Below are 8758 nucleotides of genomic sequence, written 5' to 3'. Positions count from 1 at the left end.
CACAGTGGCACTGTGTTTCAGCCTTTCCTCTGGCAGGTCCAAGTGAACAGGTGGAATCGGGTCTCTCTGCCCCAGGGGGTAACTGAGCATGCAGCCCTTCTGCCTCCAAGTTCACACAGAGGACAGACTGGTGGAACAGATGGGGAACGGGCTAACAGAGCAAGTGACTTTCTCCATCAGAACAATCATGGGATAAAGGATAGATATTGAGGGTCAAAGAGGATGCTTTAACAAACAAGGGTTTGAAATTCAGGAGGTCCCAAGCATGGGTTAATATAAGGACTTTCTCTTGCACTGACTCCTTTGAGAACCTTCTCAGCATAGTTATAAAGAGAAACAAAGTAAAACTTTGAGGACTGGATTAGAGATGTTAAACAACTGATATTTTTAAAATAAAGAGAAACAAAGTAAAACTTTGAGGACTGGATTAGAGATGTTAAACAACTGATATTTTTTTAAAAAAAAGCAAAAACTCATCTCATGTAAACATTTTGGCCCAGCCAATTAATATAAGGCTTAAAAGCTGATAAAATTGGGTTAAAAAAAAGATATTAGCTCTATAATGAATGGCGTAAGAGCAAACTTTTTTTCCTGCCATTTTTATCTTTTTTTTTAATATAAATGCTTTATTTTAAAGTCCAACATTATATAACGTAATCGTTTTTTGTGTCCCTTTACCAACAGCAAACTTCTTTGAACATACATACTTCAACAGAAAAAATAAAAGAATACGCAATAAGGAAAAAAAATAAGTCTGTCAAGAGTATTTTGAGAAAACTACAGGAAATTTACTATAGATGTGGTGGACACTGTGATGACTATCCCAGAAGCCCTCACAGGACTAAAGGCCTTATTCACCCAGCTGTTGAGAGTGCTGGTGGAAGAGGGTCCTCACTGTCAGCCCTTGTTGGGGATTGCCTCTGCTGGGAACTATCTCCCCCATGGTCAAACCTCTTTCCAAGGCATTCTGCATACAATGACTGGTTAATGTGGAGGTAAAAAGCCCCAGTTCTCCTGCCCCAAATTGGAACAACTTTGAAGGACTATCCTAGCTCCAGAGCTCTCTGTGGGGTTGGCTGGGGACTCCGAACAGAACCTCTTCACAGCTCAACTTCTCTGCACAGTTGTGCTTGCGTTCGCTCCCTTCCAAAGGTGATGTCCCCAGAGTACTTGCTAATAGAATCATGCGCCCAAATCTCCATCTCAGAGTCTGCTTCCTGGGTTACCCAACCTGTGACAGAAGATAAAAATTTGTATTTTCCTTAAAACGTAGCTCAATAAGCAGAGTACATACGTATAAGTCAAATTCCTCATTTGTAAAATTGGGTAACAATAAGGTTACTGCAAGGATTAAATGAGAAAATAAAACACTGAGTGCGTAGCAACACTAAATATGCAATAAATGTTAGGCCATTATTAAATAAATCCCAAAATGTTTTTTGAAAGAAGTTACTGTTTAAAATCTCTTAAGAACTATAAGGAAGATGTTGGATAATGGGACTTTGAAAATATGAAAAGTTACTGTTCCTGGCAGTAGCTTCTAAGTTCCCTATACCACCTTCCTGCAATTTCTTGATCTTTCTTTTTGCTTCCCAGTCAACCCTTTCCCATTTCCTTACACTTTTCTCCCTGTGCCAGTTATGCAATAATTACATTATGATAAAACTATAAAAATGTCTTAGGAGGAAAAAAAAGTGGGGGAGGCGTAGAGATCTATTATCCAAAGAAAACTGATCTCACACATTCCAGCAGTCCTGAGACTAACTGGGGCAGGAGATCACAGATTTGTTATTTTCAAAATATAAACCAACAAGCTGACACTACTCTCTCCCCAAGATTCTAATTTAGAAAATCAGGGGAAAGTGGCACAAATATTTGTATTTTTAAAAACTCCTCAGGTGGGCCGGCCCGGTGGCGCACTCGGTAGAGTGTGGCGCTTGGGAGTGTGGCGGTGCTCCCGCCGAGGGTTCGGATCCCATATAGAGACCGGTCCGCTCACTGGTTGAGCGCGGTGCGGACGCGACACCGAGGGTTGCGATCCCGTTACCAGTCACGAAAAAAAGAAAAAAAAGAAAAAAAAAAAAACTCCTCAGGTACAAAAAGAACTGCAAAGAAATCTTAAACTGCACTCAGAGTTTCATCCTTAGTACTAATGATGTCATTAGTATAATTTTAAACTATGTATACAAATAAATATATTAATAAGAACCAAATTTTCAATACAAAAGATACAAATTTCTATTAAATTTAAATTAGGAATATCAATATGAACTCATGATTAAAAGAAATAAACATATTTCCTTGCTCAGTACACTGAAAGGGTCTAGAAGCAATGATTCAAGTAGAATAGGCATGCCTAACATTTAGATCTTGATTTCTAAATACCATCCCCACTAAAAGGAACTAGAGCTTCTTGAAGAAATGGCTGATTTTAAGTCTGAGGCAGAAAAGTATAAGGTGAGCAAATTGGTTGTGTTAGAAAGAAAAGTAGCACTGAAAAAATAATGGGAAAGATTTGCTTTGGTGAGATCTACTCCAAACATGGTAATTAAAGAGGAAGAATTAGTATCTAACTGATTTTTTTTAGGAAAAACCATAGTTTATCCATAGTTAATAAGGGGATGCTCACCTTTACAGAAGAATGCCAGCTAACCAATGTAGATGGAACAATAGAATCTAATGGAACTAGATTTTGGCAAGGACCAAAGAAGGTTGAAACCTTTAGGTGACACAATGAGGAACAGGATATTCACATGGTATCACTAAGTATCACCCACACACATTTGTTATTTACCAAAAAACAAGATCAGAAGTTACCACCATCAACAAGTGATTAAACAGCATCACTAATAGTCTGACATCATTTGCCTCCTGATGTAATACAATATGAAGTACACATGTCAAAGATTTTTTTTTTTTTAAGCAATAGGACTTTACCTAACCCCAAATCAAGCCAAGGCTTATAGAGAAAGGGAGAAAGAGAAAGCACAATTGTCAAAATTTTGACAACTGGTGAATCTAGGCTGTACTTACGTGAATATTCATTACACTAGTCTTTCAGCTTTTTGTTTATCTGAAGAAAATTTTAATTGTAAAAAAGCTTTAAAAACATTTTTTAAAGTTCTTTAAGTGATTCTGATGATCAGTTAGATTGACAAAGTTTGGACTTGACAGGGGGGTCTCATTTATAGGAGAGAGTTATGTTTATATATAGTTACTACACCACTACAGAATTGTCTTATGACAGCTAGTATGATCTGCTTCTCTCAGACCAAAAATACAGATGTAACTCAAGCTTAGAAATCTTGCTTTACTAATTTAAAAAAAAAAAAAAAAAAACTCTACTACTTAATTTATTCACCAAATTTATTGGATACCTAATATGGGTTAGAACAAGGCAGGAAGATATTGTGTGATAAGGGGGGCGGGGAGGGCGGGAAAGTCTACTGCATTTAAAACACTATGAATGAAATCCTATGTAGAATACAGACTGTGTGACTTGACTTCATGATTAGAGTAAGTTTCAGTGGTCACAAACCAACACTAAACAAATATGGAGTATAGATTATTAAAATGTCATCGAGATTGTCTCTGTGAAACAACTGCTCCATGCGGCCTGCTAAGCCTGTGTTGATCCTATAGAACAGCCTAACTCTGTGAGAACTGTTATGAATCCATGATGAGGTAGGTACAGAAAGTCAGTCAGCACCGAGAAACTTTAAAGCATCTGATAGCTTAATTTTATTTCTTCTGAATCTAATCTGGGATTGAATGTTGTATGCTTTGAAAATTTCCATTTTTCTATTAATTCACTTTTATCATAGTATACAGAAGTACTGCTGTGTGACTGAATGGAAATAAAACCAAACGTGGTCCTTTACCAGTTTGAGGAGCACTACTGTAGAGCATAAAAGTAATGAAAACAAGGTTTCCGGCCCCTTTTCTGAGTCATGCTAAAATTTAAGTATATCTCTCATTAGATCAATCTCTCTGAACAGTAGTAATTAAAGAGTAGGTAGAGTTGAATAAATCTGAATTACACACCATTGAGGTAACTGTAATTAATTAAAATTTTTGTCTAAGAAAGTCTCTCAATATTTGAGTAAGAGCTGGATTTTAAAACCGGCAACATCTGCCTTTCAACTTTTTCAAAGAAAGGTAAAATAGTTAATTTAGTAACTATCTAATAGTTAATACTATTAAAATATTATTGAAATATTAAAGTTCTCAATAAACCAAATGCTAAGTTAATTTAAAGAATCTTCCAAGTTTGAGTCTAGAAATTGCAATTTTAGAACACAGTTTTATTCTCACTATTGGTGGTCCCATAACTTCAATTAGTCTCTTTAAAAACTTTCTAATTTTATTTCATTTATTAACTAGCCTCTCCCAAAGGACAATGTGTCTGTACTAATATGATTAATAGCTCTACTCTATTTTAAAAATTCAGCCCAGTACTAGTTGCATCTTTATTTTATTCATGTTGACTTTTATTCCTGGTCTAGAAAATAACTACATAAAGGAACAAACTATTACTGTCTTTTTTCTGCTATATCCCCAGCACCTGGCAGATCTCCTGGAAGACAGTTTATTAATGAAAAGACACAAAAACTAAAAAACAAAACAAACATGACCAAGTATTTCACAGAAGGCGGCTGATTGAGGGGAGGGAATTTACTACCTTTGCATACTGAGCATCTAGCACAGTACAGATGGAAGTACGAGAAAGAGCGGGGGGTCAATAAATGCTTGTTGAATAAAATAAACAAGTGAATGAATGGGAGCACTGGGCAACTGCCAAAACTGAAACACATATGCTTTTCACTCTCTATTTTAATATTTACAATTAACTTGAAGCAGAAATTTTATTTTACTGTTTTTATTTGTACTGGATACTATCAATCCTTCTACAATCAACACAATGTGAATGGTAATGCTCAATCTAAAAAGAAACAGTAAATCTAAGTGTCTGAGAAACTTGCCCGAGTTGCTCTTTTGAGAGTACATGTGTAGAATTTCCTTCAAACAATTATCCATTCTCTCTCTCACACACACACACACACACACCTTCTTTCTCAGTGGCTACTTCTGGATGACGTTCTATAGCAAAGGAAAGGTAAATATGGTACTATCTTGTTTTCCACAAGAAAAAAAAAACCTTTCAAATTCACTTTTAGTTAAGAGCTTTTTAGCTTTTAAAAAAACTTTCTCACATTTATTCACTTAGAGTAGTAGTTAGAATAAAACCACTTCCCCAACCCTCAAATTCCAATAATCTCTTCTAAGCCTCAGGAACTTGAATAAAATTCATTTTTCTTAATATCAGAAGCCACATTTTGTTCACAAATAAAATGACTTTAAATGTACAGAAAATATCTATGCTAAGATTTAAGGATAAATCAGAGTCTCTAATCTATTTTTATTAGCATTTAAACTTTCTAAGAAACTCTGCCAAGCCCAATGAATAGCATAAGGTATTGAAATTTAATCTGTCTTCATGCCCTGTGTCTCCAGAAGCCAAAAGGAAATTGTTTAACAAAGTGATTCAGTCAGAGAAATTAAAGTTATTATGAAATTTAATCAGAGAACTCTCTGGAGCCTGCTGGCTTTATGATTGTATTTTATAAATAGTTGTCAGCACCCACAGAATTTTTTTCCTTTAAGAGGCAGCATCTTATAATAGGCACAGTCTTCTATAAGCAAGGCCATAAATTTATCAACCCACCCCTAACGACGAGCAGAATAGAAGGCAGGCTGCAAAATATCTGTGCCTCACCAAATCAGTACAGAATTTAGGTATGTATTAAATTTTATCCTCACTGTATATGCATATATGTAAAATGCATATGGATAAATGTGGGTATGAGAGTTTAAGGAAAATCACAAATGGCAAAACAACAACCCTCCTACCACTTAGGCAAAGAAATGTACTGTAGAAGACTCTTAATACATGAATCTTTGGGCAATACAAATATTAAGTCCAATTTAAATAAGAAGGCAATATTCAAGGTAATTTTGGTTGCTTTTCTTTTGTAGAAAATTGTTTAAAAATGCACAAACTAAAACATGCTTTTCACTTCAACCTTATGTTCTAGTGGATGTCAAAAATCTACTAGATATTATTAAACTATTACCACAAGAAAGTGATAGTTTTTGACTAAAGTAGGATGCATAATTTCATATTTTGAAATTTTTTTCAAAAAAATTCTCACTGACTAACTTGTCCCCACACTTATAAGAAGAGTAATGACTCAGTATTTGACCTGTGACTGTGGAGCTAACAAAACAAATCCATATGAGCTCACACCTACACATTTATGTTTTTTTGTTTTTGTTTTTTTTAATGGCACCATTCCTTGAATAACTAAACTAACTGGCCATGTATTCCTTTTAATTTCCTTACAGTATATAGATAGATCTGAAAGTGCGGCCAAAAAATGAGGACCAGATTTTCCACAGATTAAATTTCCTAAACTATATGCTCACTATATAGAGTTGTCCCTTGGTATCCACCGGGATTGGTTCCAGGATCCCCCACAAATACTAAAATCCAGGGAAGCTCAAGTCCAATATAAAATGGCATAGTACGAGGGCACTTCACAAAGTTCATGGAAAGATTTGTAGTATCTTTTAATTCTATTTTTCCACAAACTTTTTGAAATACCCTCATATTTGCACATAACTACGCATGTCCTCCGTTATATTTTAAAACATCTATAGATTACTTGTGATACCTAACACAATGCAAATGCTATGTAAACAGCTGTCATACTGTATTGGTTTTTATATATATTCTTAAAACATCTATAGATTACTTGTGATACCTAACACAATGCAAATGCTATGTAAACAGCTGTTATACTGTATTGGTTTTTATATATATTCTTTTTTATTGTTGTATTTTATTTTTTATATTTTTGATCCACAGTTGGTTGAATGTGCAGATGTGGAACCCACAGATATAGGGCCAACTATAGTAGGAATAGTACACAAAGAGCCAAATTACCAAAACCCTGAGTCACAGTAACTTTAGCTTAGGAACCCTCACAACCAGTACCCTGGAACACACCTATCCCATACTTGCCAAATAGAGAAGCCAAATACTGAGTGAGTGCTTACTAAAGAACACATACTAGTAGGTGCTTTCGTATATATAATTACCTCTCAAAATCCTCTTGACAACCAGTTTTTATAAACCACAGTTTTTATAAACAAAGACACTGGGGCTTGGAAGGTGAAATGATTTGTCTAAGTCAATATAACTAATACTAACAGGTGACAGGCAGCATTCAAACACAGACATCTTTCAAGACCACACTTTTCCTAGTAACACATGACTAGATAGATACTAAGAAAAGTTACTTTTCTAAGTAACTATCATAAGCATTTAGATTTTTGTATAAAATACTTCACTTAGATTCTACTGATTTCGAATTGTTCATTACTTACAAGGTTTAAGTTTACCTTTGTATTTTTTATGAAGAAAGAGTTTGCTAAAATAAATCAGTGGTTAAAACAATATTAAAGAGGGAAGAGAGATCATATTGAACTATCTTACATAGAAACAACATATAGATATCATTAGTTCACTTTAAATATAATTTCAAAGATGTGAATGTTTGTAAGAATGCAGTTGATATTATCTAGCCCAATGTTAATTATTAGAGCAGTTTCAAAATTTGACAAAAAGAATTAGTTTTAATATGGTTCTATTGACAGAATTTTTTTGTTTTTTTAAGCAGCTGGCTGGTACGGGGATCTGAACCCTTGACCTTGGTGTTGTAACACTGCACTCTAACCAACTGAGCTGGCTCACGAGCCAGACCCAACAGAGTGCCTGTTGAAAGGATTCCTGAGTCTGATGAGGCTCCGTATCCTGAACTCCTCAACTGTTCAGGTCAGCAGCGGGCCCTCCTCTACCTAGCAGCTCTGATCCTTAGTCCAGTTCCCCTAATGTATACAAAAGAGAAAAGCTGAGGTTCGGGGGCCTGTTATTCAGAAGGTTTTGGATAGTTGTATTTGTTCCTTCAACTAATTTTCTTTGTGCACCCACCATGTTTTAGGAGACTCAGCTCTGAAAATACCAGAGATAAAAGTCATAGTACCTACCTTCTAGGAGCTTAGATTCTAGTGGGGGGTAAAGAAAGCAGGCAGTTATGATAGGGTTACAAAAGGGAATGGGTCCACACATCCAAACAACAAATTGGCTGTGTGAGCTGCCACTCAGCCATCCTTGAGGCAGTCGGTGTATTCCTGAAGTACAACCGTGGGCTAGATGCCAGGATGTGCTGGTACTGCCTCTAGTATTTGAGAGGTGTTGAATGACAGTTTGGAAAACACTGTCCAACTACTGGGGCTGTAAGGAGTATAATTGAAAAAAAGAAATCCATAAAGCTGTAAATTTGCGAGCAAAAGGAAGACAAGACAGGTCATTGCTTGATGACCCATCAGGGACTTCTACAAACTCTTTGCTGCCGACTGCCAGTAATTTGACTCTACAAGCGGAGAACTTGGATTTGAACTAGTGGTTGGAACAACTCTATTGAGAGAATACACTCTGTACACTGACCATTCATTTCACTTCTCTTTAGGGCTTGTCTGGGTCTGACAGTCCCTTTCTATATGAAGATTTTGTAAAATCTGGTGTTTTCTTTGGGCTCTCAGTCACCTGTAGACTGGATTTAATTACACTGAGATCTTACTCTTTCTTTTGGAGAACACTTTGCATCCCAGAGGGCAGCCTAGATAGAGATAAGAG

This window comes from Galeopterus variegatus, unplaced genomic scaffold, assembly GCF_000696425.1.
Source record: "Galeopterus variegatus unplaced genomic scaffold, G_variegatus-3.0.2 Scaffold3179, whole genome shotgun sequence".
Classification (NCBI taxonomy): Eukaryota; Metazoa; Chordata; class Mammalia; order Dermoptera; family Cynocephalidae; genus Galeopterus; species Galeopterus variegatus.
The sequence above is the reverse complement of the archived record's forward strand: the minus strand, read 5'-3'. Positions refer to the sequence as shown.